Here is a 24,196-nt window from a genome sequence, read left to right on the forward strand (position 1 = left end):
CGTGACAATATGAGCTGCGCAGGTTTATGGGATGCCGCTCTGCCTGCCTGGATCAAGCAACCTGGATGTTTAGGCCTAACTTTGGTTGCAAGTCGGATCTTTTGGGGACATTTCTAAGAACTTTTATCATCAAATTATTTAATAAAATCAGTATGGAGCACCTTATTCTCTTAAAGAAAATGACAGCAGCATGATATAAGGACAGAGACCCTGATTCCAGTGATGTATCACTTAGGTTACTGGGTGCAGAAGTTGTGATACAAGAGCTGTTTTCTCTGCTGCCAGCAATCGGTAGTTTTGTGTGTACACTGTGCATAGGCAGAAATCTGCCAAATCGCCAAATCGGTGGTGGGTGCGTGCTTGGCCAGGGAGGAATGAGACACCTAGTCCTGTTGTGAACCAGCAAACCAAAGACCAGTAACGTGTGCATGAGACTTCAGGATTCCCATTCAGTTTGCTGGCATCAGGAAACCCTTCAGGCTTTGTGATAAATCTGCACCGTGTGCACAGGCCCACAGGCTTCTCAGTGCTGCTGCTATGTAGTTTGTCTCCATTGGAGGAAATCAGGAGACTGCAAAAAAAAAAAAAAAAAAAAATCTTCAGGAAAGTGAAGTCACGCTGATCGCCGCCATACTTTGAGAAGGCTTCGGAAAAAGAGTAATCATTGACAAAGCATACTGCTGACTATAATTTCACAAAAAAATCATTTAGATTCTAAAACAGAGAACAGAAAAAGGATGACCTGAAAGACTGGATTAAAGACAGCAACGAAATAATGAATGGGAAAAGAAAAAAAAAAAAAAACACGAGTCGGTGAGGGAAATCCGACAACTATTATAGACAGTAACACAGAGAAAGAGGATTAGGAGACACTGTCAGAAGCCGGGAAATGAAGTGCTGGTCAGGCTCATCTGCCTTCTCCATGGGCCTAAATAGTGGCAGGAATTTATCTTGCAACAACCAATTAATCAAATCAGCACAAGCCGCTGTAATTCTGTGTTCAAGACGTACGGTTATACAGATTAATGTGATTTCTTCAAGAGCAAAGAAGGTCAAATACGCTGCAGTCTGCAAACGATGCCGGATCACAGCGCTGGACACCGAGGAGGCCGGGACACGGAGATCGTGCACCCAATGTTATAGGTTATGTGCATCTGTTAAAATAAAAAATATCTACTTAAGAAAAAAGCTACATGAACCTTGCAGCCCCGTCCCGCTTCCCGCAGACCCGTCTCGCTTCTCGCAGACCCGTCTCGCTTCTCGCAGACCCATCTCGCTCCTCGCCTCCTGCACGCAGCCCCGTCCCTCTCCTCGCCTCCCGCCCGCAACCCCGGCCCGCTCACCTCCCACCCCTCACCCGCAGCCCTGTCCCGCGCCTCGCCTCCTCGCCCCTTCCTGCTCCACCTGCCCGCAGCCCCGTCCGGCTCCTCACCGCCTGCCCGCAGCCCCGTCCCGCTCCTCGCCTCCCGCCTGCAGCCCCATCCTGCTCTACCTGCCCGCAGCCCCGTCCCGCTCCTCGCCTGCAGCCCCATCCTGCTCTACCCGCCCGCAGCTCCGTCCCGCTCGCAGCCCCGTCCTGCTCTGCCCGCCTGCAGCCCCTTCCTGCTCCTCACAGTTCCCAGCAGCCGGACAACCACAAAAGGGAAAGTTTCAGCAGGTTTTTGTAATGTAATCTGAGAACAGCACGATGTAGGGGCAGAGACACTGATTTCAAGGATGTATCATTTGTTAGGCTGTGTGCAGTTGTTGCAATACAGTAAGTGTTATCATGACTGCCGGACTAGGTGCCACATGCCTCCTGGTCCAATCACAACACCAAGCATTGATTAGCAGCTTATTATCAAAATACAGTGTACATAGAAAGCTGTGGTGTGGCCGGGCTCAGCTTTCTAAGCTCTGCTACATCTACAGCAAAGAAAACTCTGCACCCAGTAAACTAAGTGACCCATCGCTGGAATCAGGGTTTCTGGCTCTCAGATAAGGTAGCAAAACCCCTTTAATCCACAATGATGGCACTTGAGACAGTGCCTACAATCTTTTACCGTGCCATAGTGACATGTCAGACGTTTGATCAATGGGGGTTTGAGTGCAGAGACCCCAAACCATGGGTAAAAGGAAGGGGGACGATGTACTGTGCTGAAAGCTGTGTTCCTTTCGTTACAGAAGGCAAAAGCAAGCAGCGACTTTCTACGATCTTTACAGCGTGTTGTCTGTGATTGGTTCAGTTCCAGGTGCAGAAACTTATATCGCTCAGCCACTATGCCAGCGGAGAGATCTGTTACAATGGAAATGTTGGAAAGCCCCTGTAATATTCATCTTTACCACACTGGAAAGAGAATTCAGAGCACTTCCCATCCATGAGCATGCTACTACCACCATCTGCTCTTGGGAGTCAATCGTCTTGTTCACACGCCGCATTTTATTGCAGGGAGGGACAAGACTTTCCTCCACCTTCTCAAATCTGTCAGTCCGTGAAAAATCACATCATCCGAGCGCGGTCAGATTCTTTTTCATGGACCCATAGAATTGCATTGTAGATATTGATCTGACATTCGGATCAAAATTGGACAAGTCTCTAATTTTTTCGGCGGACCACTTGGTCTGATGACAAAAAAGAAAAAACGGATCTGTGCAGAGCCCCATAGAATATGGTATGTACGAGTGCCATCCGTGAAAACCATAGCTAGCAGTAGTCAGAGAAAAATCAGATGTGCACAAGCCCTTAGGGTACATTCCAACGACCACATAAATCGGACGGCGATGCGCGGAGTGGCCGGCGGGTCTCTGTACTAGAGCATACATTTCTATGGAGAGGTCAGGAGACCCGCTGGCCACTCAGTGCATCAGGCTGTCGTCACACTAGCAGTATTTGGTCAGTATTTTACATCAGTATTTGTAGCCAAAACCAGGAGTGGAACAATTAGAAGAAAAGTATAATAGAAACATATGCACCACTTCTGTATTTATCACCCACTCCTGGTTTTGGCTTACAAATACTGATGTAAAATACTGGCCAAATACTGCTAGTGTGACGACAGCCTTACTGTCCGATGTCGGCCCCATTTATACGGTGGTGTTGACTGCACAATTACCGTGAGCATTAACAGGATGGGGATCCGCTACAGTATCATATCAAAGCGCTGCAGCCGTCCATCACCCACCAATGCCAGATTTTATATTCCATCACTCTTTGATCGGTCACTGAATGAGCGCAGATGTGCGACATGAGAAGTTTACGCACAGAGGCCGATATAAGTGCATGCGTTCTCTACAAGAAGGTGCAGCACGACCTACTGCTACATAGTATCCATCAATGAAAAGTATAAACATAATATCTGGTTTCAAAGCACAAGAAAATAAGTCACAATGCCAGAAAACTGCTGCTCTCTTCACTATCGAGGGCCATTTATTAGGAAATTCTTCTAGGTTGTCCGTAGACGCCAGACGAGATGTGCACACAACTTAGACAAGGAGGAACTCAATAAAATGCGCAACCATTCAACGACGGGACAAGTTTAGAAAGCGCAGCTATAAAGATTACACAGACATTCATTATAATGGCGTGCGAGCCATGGCAATACAGTGCGCGGAGCAAAGAAAGCAGAAGGCAGGATCCGTCCTCCCGAAATGCAAGAGCCCTGGTATACACAGCGGTCTGTCAGTGACCCCCATCATTGCCGCAGTCAGATAGGAGGTGTACTCATGTAGCATGTCTGTGTAAATGGCGCCAATGTGATGGCGAAAAACTCCAAGATCGAATCCTGTTAAAAGAAATGCAGCAAGTTCCCCAAATCACCAGTGACATTCGGTCTATAAGCTGTTATCCGTCACCTCGATGCAGCTCAGTCTTCGCTTGATGGCTTACAAAAGTGACAGGAGAAAACGGGCACGATTACAGCTCCCGCAGGGACTGTCAAAAAGTTTTACCAATGTTACATTTACCCTCTCACGCAGATCATAAGGCAATGATATTGTGAAAGTCCCGCTTTTGTCCTTAAAGAGAATCTGTCAGCAGGTCTATATGTAATCTGGTATTGGGGTGGAGACGCCAATGCCAGGATGTATCACTTACTGGGTTGTTGTGTAAAATCAGTGTTTTATCAGCAGGAGATTATCACTACTGGACTAGGTGTCTTATGCCTACTAGTCAACTGCTGTGTAACCACGCCTCCATCACGGATTGGCCATTACACTGTATGTATTAACTAATCAGTGGTGTGGGCGGGGTTATACAAGGTTCAACATTCTGAGCACCACGCCCCCGTCAAGGATTGGCCATTACACTGTATGTATTGACTAATCAGTGGTGTGGGCGGGGTTATACAATGTTCTGAGCACTGCTGAATCTGCAGCAGATAAATTAAGGATTGTATCACAATGACAGCACGCAGACTAGCAAGTAACACATCGCTTGAATCTGGGTCTCGGCCCCTACATCATACTGCTCTCAGATTAACCGATCACAGATTCTCTTTAAAGATCATCAACAGGTTTAAAAGGGAAAAAAAAAATATTATACAGATGCAAGTGTTCAATTTATTTTTGCAGAGGAAGCACAAAATCTGGTGAGGAACTCAGAATGGTGCCATGTGTAGGGGAGAGGGAGCCGATTTTGTACAGTATCTGAATGGTAAGTGGAGCCTTGTGCTAAGATTTGGTCAGATTCAGGGCGAACAGATGAATTTTCCCGTTTTGTTGTGTGGTTGGTCAAAATAATAAAAAGGGAAAAAGCCATTCCTTTATTTCGCTCATTAAAAAAAAAAAAAAAAAAAATCAATCAACAAAAGGGAGTACAAAAGTGGTAAATTAATTCTCCAATACATCCAAATAGGCAGGGAGTCAGCAAAGCATAAATCAGATGAAAAAATATCTGTAGTCTTCACTTTACAAATAATAATATTTTGCATTAAGTAAAGACAAAATAGTCTTCTCCTGTGTATTGCGCTGAACACAACATCTCTTAATGGTTAATCTTCAAAGGGAAGACATAGCTGCACCTAAAAGGTAAATCTGCAAAAGCAGGACACTGCTGCTTGTAAAAGTAGTAGTCCGAGTCCATCACTCCATACAAAGTAGCCAACTGCCAAGATGAAGAGAAGACAAAGGATTTACCTCCACTTCTGCTCCAAATACACAGGAATCCATCTTACATTGCTCTTTATATAACATTCAGGAATTCCATTTTTTCTGCTCCATTATAGTAACAGAACTTATTTTAGGAGTGGATCTGTCATATAATGGCCAGGTTGTGCTGCCGAGAGTGATTATTAAGCAATTTAAGCAATTTCACCTGACGAACAAGAGTTTTGCACCTTCACAGGTTGTTTGGCACTCACTTTACCAGAACAAAGTAATGCTGCACCATACGCTACCTCTTCAGGAAAAAAAAAAAAAAAAACAACATCTGAGATGATCAAATGCAGATTTAAAACGAATATATATTTTTTTTAATGCAAAAAAAAAAAAAAAAATTCCTGTGCAATTGGAGAAATGACTGCATGCTGCGGATACAAATGGAATCTGCATCTCAGACAGTGATATTCGCTCTTCCGGTCCTTGCCGTTACAAGCAGGTCAGGACAGGACAAGGAGCAGATTAGTTATGGTTAATGTTCAGGGTCGGGGCCTGCAGAAAAACCTAGTAAATTGAAACAGCACCCAGGGGGCCCGCTTTAAAATGGCTGCTCCATTCTGTGCAGTCAGCTAATAAATCGTTAACCCTTACTGACACATACAGCGGAAAGGACCCATCAATAAAGGCCAAGCAGCGAGCACCACAAGGACACTTTGGTTTCCTTCTAGTTAGCTGCGGAGTAAAGACTGACTTTTCAGCTTAGGCTACTTTCACACTGGCGTTTTTTTCAATACGTCATAATGCGTCGTTTAGGGGAAAAAACGCATCCTGCAAAGTTGTTTGCAGGATGCGTTTTTGACCCATAGATTAACATTAGCGACGCATTGCGATGCATTGACACGTCGTGTTGTGGCGGACCGTTACATGTAACGTTTTTTGCTGCCGACGGACCGCTTTTTCCGACCGCGCATGTGCGGCCGGAACTCCGCCCCCACCTCCCCGCACCTTACAATGGGGCAGCGGATGCGCAGGAAAAATGCATCCGCTGCCTCCGTTTCACTGCTAGCGTCAGAACCTCGGCCAGACGCACTGCGACGGGCCGAGTCCGACGCTAGTGTGAAAGTAGCCTTACACCCCACAGCGATCTCATGCTGGACAAGTCTGGGGCATCTTAGATTCATCTTATTGTACCACCGCTATTGGTTCGCTTTGTTTTCACCTAAATGTGAATTCGGGTGCAGGTTAGGCCATGCTCCTTTCTTACGAAGCCACTCACTTGTGAACTCCTGAAAAACCTGGCGCAAGTCGCCTACACTGGGGTTTTGGTGCAAAATGGAGCCACCATTCTGTAAATCTCCATCAAAGGGAAGACATAGCTGCACCTAAAGGGTAAATCTGCAAAAGCAGGACACTGCTGCTTGTAAAAGGAGTAGTCCGAGTCCATCACTACATACACAAAGTAGCCAACAGCAAAGATGAAGAGAAGACAAAGGATTTACCTCCAGTTCTGCTCCAAAATACACAGGAATCCATCTTACAAATGCTCTATATATAGCATTCAGGAATTCAATTTTTTCTGCTCCATTATATTAACATAACTTATTGTGGGAATGGATCCGTCATATGACGGATATATAACATATAACTCATGGAATTTATTTTCAACACACAGAAGCAAGGCCCAGCAGCTTCTCCTCACCCGCTGCCCTTAATTGACATGTCTCTCTTCGTGCATGAATTGGGAGAGACCAGTCACTCACTGGCAGCCACTGAGGACCCACCTGTCCAACTAGTCTCCCGTGTGGCTTCATACCCGGCCTCCTCCACTTCTTCCGGCTGCTCATTACATCCATAGGAGTGACTGGCTGCAGGGATTGCATGACGTAACAACCTGAATACAAGCGTTAGTAATTTAGCAGGGGGGAGCCCGAGTAGTCGACAGTCCAAGTGCTGTCAATTTTTTTTTCCACAGACATCACATCACAATGACAGATCTAGGACCAATGTTATTTAATTGCACTTTTCAGCTCAGCCTCTCCCCCCAAGGATCAAATCTGCTTGTGAAGGAAAGAAAAAACAAAATCTCAGCAAGCGCAACTTTCCTCTGAACCATATATCCAAAGGTTAAGGTGCTGAAAGAGCAAACACTGGCACAATCTAGAGACAGGTATCTAGACTCTTAGGATCATTATCACGTAACACACACACGTTGCTTAAATAGCGCCATCATATTCCACAGCACTGTACAGCTATCGTTACAATCAAAAGTCACAATCAGAATCAGCATGTTTGGGGAAAATCCACGCAAACACGGAGAGAACAAACTCCTTGCAGATGTTGTCCTTGGTGGGGTTTGAACTCAGGACCCCAGCACTGCAAAGGCTGCTGTGCTAACCACTGAGCCCCCATACAGTGCTAACCACTGAGCCCCCATACAGTGCTAACCACTGAGCCCCCATACAGTGCTAACCACTGAGCCCCCATACAGTGCTAACCACTGAGCCCCCATACAGTGCTAACCACTGAGCCCCCATACAGTGCTAACCACTGAGCCCCCATACAGTGCTAACCACTGAGCCCCCATACAGTGCTAACCACTGAGCCTCCATACAGTGCTAACCACTGAGCCTCCATACAGTGCTAACCACTGAGCCTCCATACAGTGCTAACCACTGAGCCCCCATACAGTGCTAACCACTGAGCCCCCATACAGTGCTAACCACTGAGCCTCCATACAGTGCTAACCACTGAGCCTCCATACAGTGCTAACCACTGAGCCTCCATACAGTGCTAACCACTGAGCCTCCATACAGTGCTAACCACTGAGCCTCCATACAGTGCTAACCACTGAGCCCCCATACAGTGCTAACCACTGAGCCTCCATACAGTGCTAACCACTGAGCCACTGTGCAGCTGCCCACCCATGTTATGTCGCAGGGATGCGGCATTGCACGATAATTGGCTGCAGAACTCACATGGTGGAGCATGTAATGAACCAGCCCTTTAACCCCTTCAAGACCCAGCCTATTTTGACCTTAAAGACCTTGCCGTTTTTTGCAATTCTGACCAGTGTCCCTTTATGAGGTAATAACTCAGGAACGCTTCAACGGATCCTAGCGGTTCTGAGATTGTTTTTTCGTGACATATTGGGCTTCATGTTAGTGGTAAATTTAGGTCAATAAATTCTGCATTTATTTGTGATAAACACGGAAATTTGGCGAAAATTTTGAAAATTTCGCAATATTCACATTTTGAATTTTTATTCTGTTAAACCAGAGAGATATGTGACACAAAATAGTTAATAAATAACATTTCCCACATGTTTACTTTACATCAGCACAATTTTGGAAACAAAATTTTTTTTTGTTAGGAAGTTATAAGGGTTAAAATTCGACCAGCGATTTGTCATTTTTACAACGAAATTTACAAAACCATTTTTTTTAGGGACCACCTCACATTTGAAGTCAGTTTGAGGGGTCTATATGGCTGAAAATACCCAAAAGTGACACCATTCTAAAAACTGCACCCCTCAAGGTACTCAAAACCACATTCAAGAAGTTTATTAACCCTTCAGGTGCTTCACAGCAGCAGAAGCAACATGGAAGGAAAAAATGAACATTTAACTTTTTAGTCACAAAAATTATCTTTTAGCAACAATTTTTTTATTTTCCCAATGGTAAAAGGAGAAACTGAACCACGAAAGTTGTTGTCCAATTTGTCCTGAGTACGCTGATACCTCATATGTGGGGGTAAACCACTGTTTTGGCGCACGGCAGGGCTTGGAAGGGAAGGAGCGCCATTTGACTTTTTGAATCAAAAATTGGCTCCACTCTTTAGCGGACACCATGTCACGTTTGGAGAGCCCCCGTGTGCCTAAAAATTGGAGCTCCCCCACAAGTGACCCCATTTTGGAAACTAGACGCCCCAAGGAACTTATCTAGATGCATAGTGAGCACTTTGAACCCCCAGGTGCTTCACAAATTGATCCGTAAAAATGAAAAAGTACTTTTTTTTCACAAAAAAATTCTTTTAGCCTCAATTTTTTCATTTTCACATGGGCAACAGGATAAAATGGATCCTAAAATGTGTTGGGCAATTTCTCCTGAGTACACCAATACCTCACATGTGGAGGTAAACCACTGTTTGGGCACATGGTAAGGCTCGGAAGGGAAGGAGCGCCATTTGACTTTTTGAATGAAAAATTATTTCCATCGTTAGCGGACACCATGTCGCGTTTGGATAGCTCCTGTGTGCCTAAACATTGGCGCTCCCCCACAAGTGACCCCATTTTGGAAACTAGACCCCCCAAGGAACTAATTTAGATGCCTAGTGAGCACTTTAAACCCTCAGGTGCTTCACAAATTGATCTGTAAAAATGAAAAAGTACTTTTTTTTCACAAAAAAATTCTTTTCGCCTCAATTTTTTCATTTTCACATGGGCAGTAGGATAAAATGGATCATAAAATTTGTTGGGCAATTTCTCCTGAGTACGCCGATACCTCATATGTGGGGGTAAACCACTGTTTGGGCACTCGGCAGGGCTCGGAAGAGAAGGCGCGCCATTTGACTTTTTGAATGGAAAATTAGCTCCAATTGTTAGCGGACACCATGTCGCGTTTGGAGAGCCCCTGTGTGCCTAAACATTGGAGCTCCCGCACAAGTGACCCCATTTTGGAAACTAGACCCCCCAAGGAACTTATCTAGATGCATATTGAGCACTTTAAACCCCCAGGTGCTTCACAGAAGTTTATAACGCAGAGCCATGAAAATAAAAAATAATTTTTCTTTCCTCAAAAATGATTTTTTAGCCTGGAATTTCCTATTTTGCCAAGGATAATAGGAGAAATTGGACCCCAAATATTGTTGTCCAGTTTGTCCTGAGTACGCTGATACCCCATATGTGGGGGTAAACCACTGTTTGGGCGCACGGCAGGGCTCGGAAGGGATGGCACGCCATTTGGCTTTTTAAATGGAAAATTAGCTCCAATCATTAGCGGACACCATGTCACGTTTGGAGAGCCCCTGTGTGCCTAAACATTGGAGATCCCCCAGAAATGACACCATTTTAGAAACTAGACCCCCAAAGGAACTAATCTAGATGTGTGGTGAGGACTTTGAACCCCCAAGTGCTTCACAGAAGTTTATAACGCAGAGCCATGAAAAAAAAAAAAAAAATTATTTTCTCAAAAATGATCTTTTAGCCTGCAATTTTTTATTTTCCCAAGGGTAACAGGAGAAATTTGACCCCAAAAGTTGTTGTCCAGTTTCTCCTGAGTACGCTGATACCCCATATGTGGGGGTAAATCACTGTTTGGGCACATGCCGGGGCTCGGAAGTGAAGTAGTGACGTTTTGAAATGCAGACTTTGATGGAATGCTCTGTGGGCGTCACGTTGCGTTTGCAGAGCCCCTGATGTGGCTTAACAGTAGAAACCCCCCACAAGTGACCCCATTTTGGAAACTAGACCCCCAAAGGAACTTATCTAGATGTGTGGTGAGCACTTTGAACCCCCAAGTGCTTCATAGAAGTTTATAATGCAGAGCCGTGAAAATAATAAATACGTTTTCTTTCCTCAAAAATAATTATTTAGCCCAGAGTTTTTTAATTGTCCCAAGGGTAACAGGAGAAATTTGACCCCAATATTTGTTGTCCAGTTTCTCCTGAGTACGGTGATACCCCATATGTGGGGGTAAACTACTGTTTGGGCACATGCCGGGGCTTGGAATTGAAGTAGTGACGTTTTGAAATGCAGACTTTGATGGAATGCTCTGCGGGCGTCACGTTGCGTTTGCAGAGCCCCTGATGTGCCTAAACAGTAGAAACCCCCCACAAGTGACCCCATTTTGGAAACTAGACCCTGAAAGGAACTTATCTAGATGTGTGGTGAGCACTTTGAACCCCCAAGTGCTTCATAGAAGTTTATAATGCAGAGCCGTGAAAATAATAAATACGTTTTCTTTCCTCAAAAATAATTATTTAGCCCAGAATTTTTTATTTTCCCAAGGGTTACAGGAGAAATTGGACCCCAAAAGTTGTTGTCCAGTTTCTCCTGAGTACGCTGATACCCCATATGTGGGGGTAAACCACTGTTTGGGCACACGTCGGGGCTCAGAAGGGAAGTAGTGACTTTTGAAATGCAGACTTTGATGGAATGGTCTGCGGGCGTCACGTTGCGTTTGCAGAGCCCCTGGTGTGCCTAAACAGTAGAAACCCCCCACAAGTGACCCCATTTTAGAAACTAGACCCCCCAAGGAACTTATCTAGATATGTGGTGAGCACTTTGAACCCCCAAGTGCTTCACAGACGTTTACAACACAGAGCCGTGAAAATAAAAAATCATTTTTCTTTCCTCAAAAATTATGTTTTAGCAAGCATTTTTTTAGATTCACAAGGGTAACAGGAGAAATTGGACCCCAGTAATTGTTGCGCAGTTTGTCCTGAGTATGCTGGTACCCCATATGTGGGGGTAAACCACTGTTTGGGCACACGTCAGGGCTCGGAAGTGAGGGAGCACCATTTGACTTTTTGAATACGAGATTGGCTGGAATCAATGGTGGCGCCATGTTGCGTTTGGAGACCCCTGATGTGCCTAAACAGTGGTAACCCCTCAATTCTAACTCCAACACTAACCCCAACACACCCCTAACCCTAATCCCAACTGTAGCCATAATCCTAATCACAACCCTAACCCCAACACACCCCTAACCACAACACTAATTCCAACCCTAACCCTAAGGCTATGTGCCCACGTTGCGGATTCGTGTGAGATATTTCCGCACCATTTTTGAAAAATCTGCGGGTAAAAGGCACTGTGTTTTACCTGCGGATTTTCCGCGGATTTCCAGTGTTTTTTGTGCGGATTTCACCTGCGGATTCCTATTGAGGAACAGGTGTAAAACGCTGCGGAATCCGCACAAGGAATTCACATGCTGCGGAAAATACAACGCAGCGTTCCCGCGCGGTATTTTCCGCATCACGGGCACAGCGGATTTGGTTTTTCATATGTTTACATGGTACTGTAAACCTGATGGAACACTGCTGCGAATCCGCAGCCAAATCCGCACCGTGTGCACATAGCCTAATTCTAAAGGTATGTGCACACGCTGCGGAAAACGCTGCGGATCCGCAGCAGTTTCCCATGAGTGTACAGTTCAATGTAAACCTATGGGAAACAAAAATCGCTGTACACATGCTGCGGAAAAACTGCACGGAAACGCAGCGGTTTACATTCCGCAGCATGTCACTTCTTTGTGCGGATTCCGCAGCGGTTTTACAACTGCTCCAATAGAAAATCGCAATTGTAAAACCGCAGTGAAATGCGCAGAAAAAAACGCGGTAAATCCGCCATAAATCCGCAGCGGTTTAGCACTGCGGATTTATCAAATCCGCAGCGGAAAAATCCGCAGAGGACCAGAATACGTGTGCACATTCCTAACCCTAACCCTAACCCTAGCCCTAACCCTACCCCTAACCCTACCCCTACCCCTAACCCTAACCCTACCCCTACCCCTAACCCTAACCCTAACCCTACCCCTAACCCTAACCCTAACCCTACCCCTAACCCTAACCCTATTCTAACATTAGTGGAAAAAAAAAAATTTCTTTATTTTTTTATTGTCCCTACCTATGGGGGTGACAAAGGGGGGGGTCATTTATTATTTTTTTTATTTTGATCACTGAGATAGATTATATCTCAGTGATCAAAATGCACTTTGGAACGAATCTGCCGGCCGGCAGATTCGGCGGGCGCACTGCACATGCGCCCGCCATTTTGGAAGATGGCGGCGCCCGGGAGAAGACGGACGGGACCACGGCTGGATCGGTAAGTATGATAGGGTGGGGGGGGGGGGACCACGGGGGGGGGGGGATCGGAGCACGGGGGGGGGAATCGGAGCGCGGGAGGGGTGGAACGGAGCGCGGGGGGCGTGGAACGGAGCACGGGGGGGCTGGAACGGAGCACGGGGGGGTGGAACGGAGCACGGGGGGGGGGTGGATCGGAGTGCAGGGGGGGTGATTGGAGCACGGGGGGGTGATTGGAGCACGGGGGGAGCGGACACGAGCACGGGGGGGAGCGGAGCACAGGGCGGAGGGGAGCCGGAGCAGTGTACCGGCCAGATCGGGGGGCTGGGGGGGGCGATCGGAGGGGTGGGGTGGGGGCACACTAGTATTTCCAGCCATGGCCGATGATATTTCAGCATCGGCCATGGCTGGATTGTAATATTTCACCCGTTATAATGGGTGAAATATTACAAATCGCTCTGATTGGCAGTTTCACTTTCAACAGCCAATCAGAGCGATCGTAGCCACGAGGGGGTGAAGCCACCCCCCCTGGGCTAAACTACCACTCCCCCTGTCCCTGCAGATCGGGTGAAATGGGAGTTAACCCTTTCACCCGATCTGCAGGGACGCGATCTTTCCATGACGCCGCATAGGCGTCATGGGTCGGATTGGCACCGACTTTCATGACGCCTACGTGGCGTCAAAGGTCGGGAAGGGGTTAAACTAGTTAAAGGGTTACAGGATATTTTTCAGGCACCATCTGCAGGTCTGTTAAATGAAGTCAGTGAATAAAAAAAAAAAAAGAAACCTTCCTGCAAATCCAGAAGTTACATTTATATAAAGGTACTTTGTAAAATCATGTTGTCACTGACACCACTGCTGTAGAATCCTCTCTTAGCATTATTGTAAAGGGAAAAATATGTGATGACTTCTGCACATAGAATTGACAGGCTGCAAATTGTAATATCGTGTCTCCCAAGAAAATTTCCATAACGTGTACTTAAATTGTACTGTATTCTACATGCAAATGTGTGCAGAAAACCTGCAGCCAACCCGCCACGCTTACATACAGACGTCCTCGTCACAGCCGACTAGCTTACCATCATGGGATCTAGTCGCGGCAATGCACACCAATGGGGTCAAATTGTCTGTAGCGCAAAACGTTTCCAATAACTTTGCCCAAGATCGGCTGACACTACCTTTATTTGGCACGATTGGCCAGTTCTGCGTTTCATCGTGCTAGTCACCAGTGGGACTGATCTCAAAGGACTGTATATTCTCTCACATGGGAGAAGTGCTAGGTGCCCAGGGGATATTACTTTCTGGAGCCAAACAAAACAGATGTTAAACATAAAACCGTGGATCTGAAAACACGAAAATGTATTAGAAAGTTGGAAAGATTTCTTGGCATCAAACCTATGAATGGAATTTTGTGAACACCGGTAAAATGTTACACAAGCTGGAAGAAACAATATGGGCAGGCAACAGTTTCCTATATGGTTATGGGGGTCAACTACTACAAAAAGGTCACAGCGCACAGTTCTGGGTATGTACGCAAACATCTGATGGATGAGAAAAATCAGCTAGGACAAGTATCGCACACAATGCAATCTGGAGATTTACAGAAAAAAAAAAAAAGACACCGGACAGGGGCAAGATCCAACCTACACCACGTTTGTCAGAGGAGCCTGCCGACATTGACTACACATCTGCCAGCTGAAAGTATCATTTATCTTTAGGCAATAACTTAATATACTCTAGGTTTAAGGCTATGTGTACACGTTGCGTTTTTTGCTGCGGATCTGCAGCAGATTTGAAGCTGCGGATCCGCAGCAGTTTCCCATGCAGTGTACAGTACAATGTTAACCTATGGAAAACAAAAACCGCAGTGCACATGCTGTGGAAAATTCCACGCGGACACGCTGCGGAAAAAAAGAAGTAGCATGTCACTTCTTTCTGCAGATTTCGCAGCGGTTTTCAACCTGCACCAATAGGAAAGTGCAGTTGAAAACCCGCAGAGGAATCCGCAGAAGAAACCGCGTGAAAATCCGCAGTGAAAACCGCAGTGGTTTTGCACTGCGGATTTTCCAAATCCGCTGCGGAAAAATCTGCAGCAAAATCCGCAACGTGTGCACATACCCTAAAGCATCAATTGCCCAATATCAAGGTACAAATCAATCTAGGTATGGGAGCAGGGTCAGTGTTAATAGAGGACATCCTCATGTTACCGTCCGATCACTTATCCTGCTGAAGCAGCCAATGTGAAGTAAAGCATCATGGTGGGGAATTGCCATTTATGCAACTTCTGGACAGAGTTCATTTGGTCATCAGATGCATTTTCTAATATTTCTGGATACCAGACATATTGCATAAAAAAAAAGAAAAAAGAAAGAAACAGCTGCCTTAAAGGGAACCTGTCATGTTGAACACTGTCTGATCTGCATTCTCAGGAGTCCACTGGGCGGTCATACACTATATAACTATCAATCTCTTCGGTTATTTCAGATCTAAAAAATTCTGATGGCAGATTTATCGGGATAATAATAATAATAATAATACACACACTCATCAAGACGTATTGACAGCAAACATCACCTGGAAGTGGCTTACAAAGCACTACACTATAAAAACAAGGCATATTGCATAGGTATTGTAAAATTGAGGAAATCAAAACCAGTAAATAAATATACAATTAACAGAAGATAATGTAAAAAAAAACAAAAAAACAACAGATTCAACTTGGTAATAAGAAAACTGCTTGTACATACACAATCCTGCTGTTTGGCAGCTGCACCAGGAAAATCCCAGCACACAGGGAGGCCATGTACTGGATGCAATTGCAGGTCACTTACAGTAAATGTGTCAATCATCCGGAGCATCTTAAGCTGTTCAGAGCCAGCAAAACATACATCATCATCAAGATGTCTCTGTGAAGTTTGGATGGACACAAGAGCAGTGAAGACAGTGGCGACTGTCGGATGAAAGGATTCCCATACACCACACACAATAGCAGGCTATCTAACATGCCCATTATGCACATACACCATTACTGGCACATGGATCCACCATGCCTACAGCACCTCACCAGAAACAAGTAATAGTAGGCTACATTACAAATCTATGGGTAAAGACACAGCAATAAGCGGCTCTTGGCATCTGAAGTGTCATTGCTTCCCATTGTGATAGAGTGGTTCATTATGGAGGCAGGAGCAGCTCAGCAGTCCCCGGGGTCAGCCTCCCCCGTACATGCGCTCATCTGTAATTGGATTATTACCAACAGCTCAAAAACTGTAGATCTCCAAAAAAAAGGTGCATAATTCAGTCATATTGCCTGCAGTCTTCCTCTGCGACTTTACCATACGATTACAGGATCATACAATGGCCACATTATACAGCTTAATAAGAAATTTGGCAGTGTGGCTGCAGCTCCTTAATGTGCTATCTGTACTATAACCCCAGACACCTATTACTAATGTAATGCGCTCCCTATAAAACGGAGAAGCAGAAGATCTGCGCTCTGCTCCCACAGAATTACACATCTCCGGGGAGAAGAAAGTAAATAACAGCCTCGTGAGCACTGGGGTGTTTAACACAGACATCAATAGGTGCAGATCAGGCAAAACCACAAGCATGCATTTTAAGCAATGGAAACATACAGGATACAAAGTCTCAGGGATAAAGAGATAAGACAAAAGGGACAACTGGAGAGGACTGAAAAACAGCAAAGACCAATAATAAAGAGAAAACAAAAAAAGCCACTACCATTCTGGTCGGGTTACTAATTCATTACATCAAAAGAAGGATCAGTAAGTGCAGCTCATTTCAAACCCAAACTTACAAAACCGCCTGGATCAGTCTGTCAACCTCTTACATCCGCTGTCAGCAGCAAATCTTCAGTATGACTTATCCCCACAGAAGAGGATACATGTTTAGCATGACGTATACCCACAGGAGCAGGGACGCGTTCAGTTCAACATATCCCCACAAGAGCGGGTATAACATTTAGGACAAAGTATGCACAGAGGAGCGCGTGCACGCTTAGCAAAAAGTATGTTCATAAGAATGTGTGAATGCTTAGCAAGACGTACGCCCATAGGAGCGTGTGCACACTTATCAAAACGTATGCCCAGAAGAGCGTGTGCAGACTTATCAAAACGTATGCCCATAAGATGTGTGCACGCTTAGCAAGATGTATGCCCATAAGAATGCGTGCACGCTTAGCAAGATGTATGCCCATAAGTATGCGTGCACGCTTAGCAAGATGTATGCCCATAAGAATGCGTGCACGTTTAGCAAGATGTATGCCCATAGGAGCGTGTGCATGCTTAACAAGACGTATGCCCATAGGAGCGTGTGCACACTAAGACGAATGCCCATAAGAGCATGTGCACGCTTAGAAAGACATACACCAATAGGAGTGTGCATGCTTACCAAGTCGTATGCCCATATGAGCGTGTGCAGGCTTAGCAAGACGTATGCCCACAGGAGCACACACACATGTAGCAAGAAGCAAATCCACAGGAGCATGTACACGTTTAGTAAAAAGCATGACCATGGCGAGTACACGTTTAGCAAGAAGCATGCCTACAGGAGCGCATACAAATGTAAAAAAAAATAAAAAAAATCACAAGTTACATTAACAACTTCAAAGACGACAAATGAGATCGCAGACCATTAACACCATGAGAACTAAGAAACAGTCCAGCAAATGTAACAGTAGAAAAAGGCAATTACTGTAAATATTTACAAATAAGAAAACATTTTAACACAGAGACAGACCACACAGAGAACACAAGAAGAGCATAGGTACGCGGAAGACTCCACCGGCCGATCTCAGGTCTGACACATAATAATTGGTTTCCATCACCCTCACGACCACAGAGCGGGTACCTGGGCTTCATTTTCCATTCATTCTTGCAGTTCCTCTCAGCACAGTCTGTCCCGCAGCAGCAATGTGAGAAACTGACTGGAGTCTGAGGGACACCATCTGGCAGACCTGCTGGGGGGAGCAGCGCGCATGTGCAGCAGCCAGAACAAATCCCTATTCATCAAGAGGTGCTCAAAAGAAGGAGCCCAAGCAAACAAGTCTGGACCATGGCGGGCCGAGCACTCACCACAATGCACATGTAATGGAGAGCTGCACCACATCTCAGCATACAACCTGCCACCATCCATGTCAACGCTCTGCACAAAACTACAGCTGGAAACCAGGGATTTCAGTGCAGACCAGCAGCAGCCATGACAACATTATCCAACAGCAACAAAAGTGTGCAAACACCACAAACCGTAGGAAGCAAGAAGCGAGACAGATGGACGAATAAAGCCAATTATCCATTTCATGTTGCCCTACAATTATTCACAATAGATCTAAATTCTTTTTTTTTTAATTTATTTATTTTTATTTTACGGGAGGAAAACAATGCAAACTCCATGCAGTTGTCGCTTTTGGTGGAAGTCAAACCCAGGATCCCCAGGCCATACAAAGCAACGGCGCTAATCAGAGTCCCAGAAAAGAACTGCAAAATGAGAAACCCACCAAAAACACATCATGGGAACACAGCCTTACAAAAAGCAGAAACCCACTGAATTATCCATTTAATTAAAGCAATCTCTATATACATTATCTAAAGGGTGGTGGGTGGGTGTGGGTGTGTGTGTGTCTAAGCGTCACTTCTGTCTTTCTGTCTGTCACGAATATTCATTGGTCGCGGCCTCTGTCTGTCATGGAAATCCAAGTCGCTGATTGGTCGTGGCAAAACGCCCACGACCATTGCCACGACCAATCAGCGATGGGCACATCGCAGTCAATGCCCGCTCCGTACTCCCCTCCAGTCAGCGCTCACACAGGGTTAATGCCAGCGTTAACGGACCGCATTATGCCGCGGTGTAACGCACTCCATTAATGCTGCTATTAACCCTGTGCGACCTACGCAGCATCAATAGTAAAAAGATCTAATGCTAAAAAAAAAAAAAAAAAAAAAAAAAAAATCATAAAACTCACCTTCCGGCACCTTTCTCGCTCCTCGTGACGCTCCGGTGACCAGTCCATGCATTGCGATCTCGCGAGACCGCAATGCACTCGAGACCGGAGCGCGCAAGGAGCATTGGTAAACGCTACCTGGATCCACGGAAGGTGAGTATATAGCTATTTTTTTTTTTATTTTAATTCTTTTTTTTTAACAGGGATATGATGCCCACATTGCCATATAGTACATGAGCTGTGCAATATACTACGTGGACATGCATATTCTAGAATACCCGATGTGTTACAATCGGGGATATGATATATATATATATATATATATATATATATATATATATATATATATATATATATATATATATATATATATATATATTATATCATATCCCCGATTGTAACACATCGGGTATTCTAGAATATGCATGTCCACGTAGTATACTGCCCAGCCACGTAGTAGTACACTGCCCAGCACAGAGCCACGTAGTATAGAGACTTAAAAAATAAATAAACATATACTCACCTTCCGAAGGCCCGTTGAAGTCCTGCTATACTCAGCATCCGCCACCTTTCCCGCTCCCCGCCACGCTCCTGGGATCGCTCCATTGCAAGCGGCAGCTTCCGGTCCCAGGGCTGGTGTGAGCAGGACCTATGATGACGTCGCGGACACATGACCGTGATGTCACGGCAGGTCCTTGTCGCACACCAGCCCTGGGACCGGAAGCTGTCACTTGCAATGGAGCGATCCCAGGAGCGTGGCGAGGAGCGGCAAAGGCGGCGGATGGCGAGTGTAGCAGGTTGTGTTTTTTTTTTTAATTATTTATTATTATTATTTTTTATTATTATTATTTTTAACATGACATTTTTATTATTGATGCCGCATAGGCAGCATCAATAGTAAATAGTTGGGGACACACAGGGTTAATAGCAGCGGTAACGGAGTGCGTTACACTGCGGGCTGTTACTGCTGCCATTAACCCTGTGTGAGCGGGGAGTGGAGGGGATTACAGATCGGGCGCTGGGCGGGGAGTAGGGGAGGGACTAATCAGACTATGCCCGTCGCTGATTGGTTGAGGCAACCTTTATGACATCGTTGCCATGAGGGAGAGGGAGAGAGGGGGAGAGGGGGAGAGGGGGAGAGGGAGAGAGGGAGAGAGGGAGAGAGGGAGAGAGGGAGAGAGGGGGAGAGGGGGAGAGGGGGAGAGGGGGAGAGGGGGAGAGGGGGAGAGGGGGAGAGGGGGAGAGGGGGAGAGGGGGAGAGGGGGAGAGGGGGAGAGGGGGAGAGGGGGAGAGGGGGAGAGGGGGAGAGGGGGAGAGGGGGAGAGGGGGAGAGGGGGAGAGGGAGAGAGGGAGAGAGGGAGAGAGGGAGAGAGGGAGAGGGAGAGAGAGAGAGAGAGAGAGATTTTTTATTTGCAAGGTCAATGGGAGGAGTGCAAGATCAGTGGATGCAGCCAACATCCAATAACTAAATAGAGAAAAAAACCAACCAGCACTCCTAATGTGAACACGTGCAAGCTGCAAACTGCAATAGAGATAAAAAAAGAACACAGCAGCACATGTACATGATGTACATGAATCTAGGCCATGTTACAGACAAATATTCAGAAGGAGATCACCTTGCCGTGGTTGATGGGCACATAGACAAATACTACGTGGCCTGTGCTATATTCCAGGGGTGTCAAACTGCAATCCTCAAGGGCTGCAAACAGGTCATGTTTTCAGGATTTCCTTGTACTGCACAGGTGATAATTTAATCACCTACACAAATAATGAGTTGGTGATTAAATTATCACCTGTGCAGTACAAGGAAATCCTAAAAACATGACCTGTTTGCAGCCCTCGAGGAATGCAGTTTCACACCCCTGCTATATACTATGTGGCTGCTATATACATACATATTATAGAATACCCGATGTGTTAATACAGGCCACGCAGTATATAACAGTGGCCACGCAGTATATAGCAGTGGCCACGCAGTATATAGCAGTGGCCACGCAGTATATAGCAGTGGCCACGCAGTATATAGCAGTGGCCACGCAGTATATAGCAGTGGCCACGCAGTATATAGCAGTGGCCACGCAGTATATAGCAGTGGCCACGCAGTATATAGCAGTGGCCACGCAGTATATAGCAGTGGCCACGCAGTATATAGCACAGCCCACGCAGTATATAGCACAGCCCACGCAGTATATAGCACAGCCCACGCAGTATATAGCACAGCCCACGCAGTATATAGCACAGCCCACGCAGTATATAGCACAGCCCACGCAGTATATAGCACAGCCCACGCAGTATATAGCACAGCCCACGCAGTATATAGCACAGCCCACGCAGTATATAGCACAGCCCACGCAGTATATAGCACAGCCCACGCAGTATATAGCACAGCCCACGCAGTATATAGCACAGCCCACGCAGTATATAGCACAGCCCACGCAGTATATAGCACAGCCCACGCAGTATATAGCACAGCCCACGCAGTATATAGCACAGCCCACGCAGTATATAGCACAGCCCACACAGTATATAGCATATAGCAAATCATAAGACACTGCAGGGCTGGGATTCACAAGCAGGGCGGCCACACAGGCGCAGTCAGCGAGACTGCATATGAGGACAGATGGGCAGCGCTCACTGCGTCTGCCCCAGGCATGACAAAAGAGCGCAGGCGCCGGCAGATTTCAAAACAAACAGCGCTGAGGAGGCAATAACTAAAAGAGCCACCTTGTCAGAATGCATTACTGCTGCACAAGATGGCTCTTTTAGTTTCAAACGCCTGGGGGGGGGGGGGGGGGGGGTGACAGGTTACCTTTAACCCTGTGTGAGTGGTGGAGGGTATGGAGCGGGCGCCGGGCACTGACTGCAGGGGAGTAGGGAGGGACTAATTCTCGGCCGGACTGTGGCTGTCGCTGATTGGTCGCGGCAGCCAGGACAGGCAGCTGGCGAGACCAATCAGCGACGCGGGATTTCCGGAACAGACAGAAAGACAAACGGAGGTACCCCTTAGACAATTATATAGTAGAGGCAGATAGATATAGAGATTAGAATATATATATATATATATATATATATATATATATATATATATATATATATATATATATATACACACACACACAAATCAGTCTTGAGAAAATTCTCTTGTGTTATTTGTCATGTTGAAAGTCATGTGATTTTCAAGACAAATTCCCAACCCTAAGGCCCCATTCACACGTCAGTATTTTCCATGTACACAAAAAAAGGCCCAAATTTTTTTCTAATTTGACTGTCAGTTTTTCTCGTACATGAAGATATGAAAAAAAAAAAGTTCATCCACCTCCTCCTATGCGCCAGTCTAAAAATCAGACATCTGGGTGGAGCCCCATTTTTGTGCAGGCGTGTACTACGGAGGACAGAGAATGAACTTCAATCCAATATTGCAAGCCAGCATGCAGCCAGCGGGTAAGGAAAGGGTGAATCAAACACCCAAAAACCCCGCCCCTATGGCTGAAGATTGTTCCCTCCAAATTCAGGTGACAGTGTCCCTTTAAAGTAATGATGGCCACCTGTTTTTCTTTACTTAGAATTTGTATTAGGGCAGTCTCACGTCCAGATAATTCCGGTACCGGAATTATCCGTGTGCTTCTGTGGCACATCAGTGTGGCACACGTGTGCCGCCCATGTGCCCACTGGGTACCACACGCACCGTGCTGGGTACCACATGTACCAGCATCTGGTGCTGAAGCCACGATTCATATCTTCCCTGCAGCAGCGTTTGCTGTAGAGAAGATATGAATATTCCTTTTTTTTTTAGTTTCTCGTGTTTAAAATAAAGCTCCATGTCCCCACCCCCCACTGTTCCTAAAATACTAACCCGGCTCCCTCGCTGGCTGGCGCTGCTTCCTGTCCTGGCCGCACCTTCTACTGTGTGAGCGGTCACGTGGGGCCGCTCATTTACAGTAATGAATATGCGGCTCCACCCCTATGGGAGGTGGAGCCGCATATTCATGACTAATCGGCGGCCCCACGTGACCGCTCATACAGTAGAAGGTGCGGCCAGGACAGGAAGCAGCGCCAGCCAGCGAGGGAGCCGGGTGAGTATTTTAAGAACAGCGGGCGGGCGCACAGGGGGTGGGAGGGGGGTGGGGACATCGAGCTTTATTTTAAACACGAGAAACTAAAAAAAAAAAAAGGAATATTCAGATCTTCTCTACAGCAAACGCTGCTGCAGGGAAGATATGAATCGCGGCTTCAGCACCAGTGGGGGGGACAGCGCTTACTGTAGCGCTGTCTCCTGCACGGCACACGGACAACGTCCATGTGCGGTACGAGTTTTACACGGACCCATTGACTTTAATGGGTCCGTGTAATCCGTGCGCTTCCACGAACACTGACATGTCTCCGTGTTTGGCACACGGAGACACGGTCCGCAAAAAATCAATCACATCTGCACAGATGCATTGATTTTAATGTGTCTACGTGTGTCAGTGGCTCCGGTACGTGAGGAAACTGTCACCTCACGTACCGGAGCCACTGACGTGTGAAACCGGCCTTATGACAAGAAAAAAAGCAGCTAACAGTCTATTCAGTAGGACTATCAGCTGTGTATCCACCAGACTTCTGCACAACACAACTGATGGTCCCAACCCCATTTATAAGGCAAGAAATCACACTTATTAAACCTGACAGGGCACATGTGTGAAGTGAAAACCATTCCCGGTGACTACCTCTTGAAGCTCATCAAGAGAATGCCAAGAGTGTGCAAAGCAGTCATCAAAGCAAAAGGTAGCTACTTTGAAGAACCTAGAATATAAGACATAATTTCAGTTGTTTCACACTTTTTTGTTAAGTATATAATTCCACATGTGTTAATTCATAGTTTTGATGCCTTCAGTGTGAATGTACAATTTTCATAGTCATGAAAATACAAAAAAAATCTTTAAATGAGAAGGCGAGTCCAAACTTTTGGTCTGTACTGTACCTCCTCAAATTTGGCAGACCCTTTAATTGCCTGCAGACAACTATGAAGACAGGAGAGAACGACTCCTGTCTGAGGGTGCGCACACAGGGGATACAGTTTCAACAGCAAGCTCAGGATTTGTAAAGATGACTGCTCACAATTAAAAGTACTAAATACCAGTGTCATCTACTATATAATTGTCTAAGGGGTATTTCCATCTGTCTGTCCCGGAAATCCTGCGTCGCTGATTGATCTCACTAGCTGCCTGTCCTGGCTGCCGCGACCAATCAGCGACGGGCACAGTCCGGCCGAGAATTAGTCCCTCCCTACTCCCCTACAGTCAGTGCCCGGCGCCCGCTCCATACCCTCCACCACTCACACAGAGTTAATGCCAGCATTAACGGACCTCCGGTAATGCTGCTATT

At 46.1% G+C, this 24,196-nt stretch overlaps 1 protein-coding gene across 5 annotated transcripts in view; it reads right to left on the bottom strand.

Annotated features, from left to right (window-relative positions):
• Positions 1 to 24,196, bottom strand: part of LOC138662619 (spermatid perinuclear RNA-binding protein) — a 144,838-nt gene that overhangs the window by 115,500 nt on the left and 5,142 nt on the right. Inside the window, exon 1 of one of the 5 annotated variants that reach the window (XM_069748443.1) lies at positions 17,743 to 17,805. The exons of 3 other annotated variants lie outside the window; for them this stretch is intronic. The gene's annotated coding sequence lies outside the window, so the exon portion shown is untranslated. Of the gene's footprint in view, positions 1 to 17,742; positions 17,806 to 24,196 lie in introns of those variants that run through there. One more of the 5 variants, XM_069748446.1, reaches the window with a different exon arrangement.

This window comes from Ranitomeya imitator, chromosome 2 (assembly GCF_032444005.1).
Source record: "Ranitomeya imitator isolate aRanImi1 chromosome 2, aRanImi1.pri, whole genome shotgun sequence".
In the NCBI taxonomy this organism is placed as follows: Eukaryota; Metazoa; Chordata; class Amphibia; order Anura; family Dendrobatidae; genus Ranitomeya; species Ranitomeya imitator.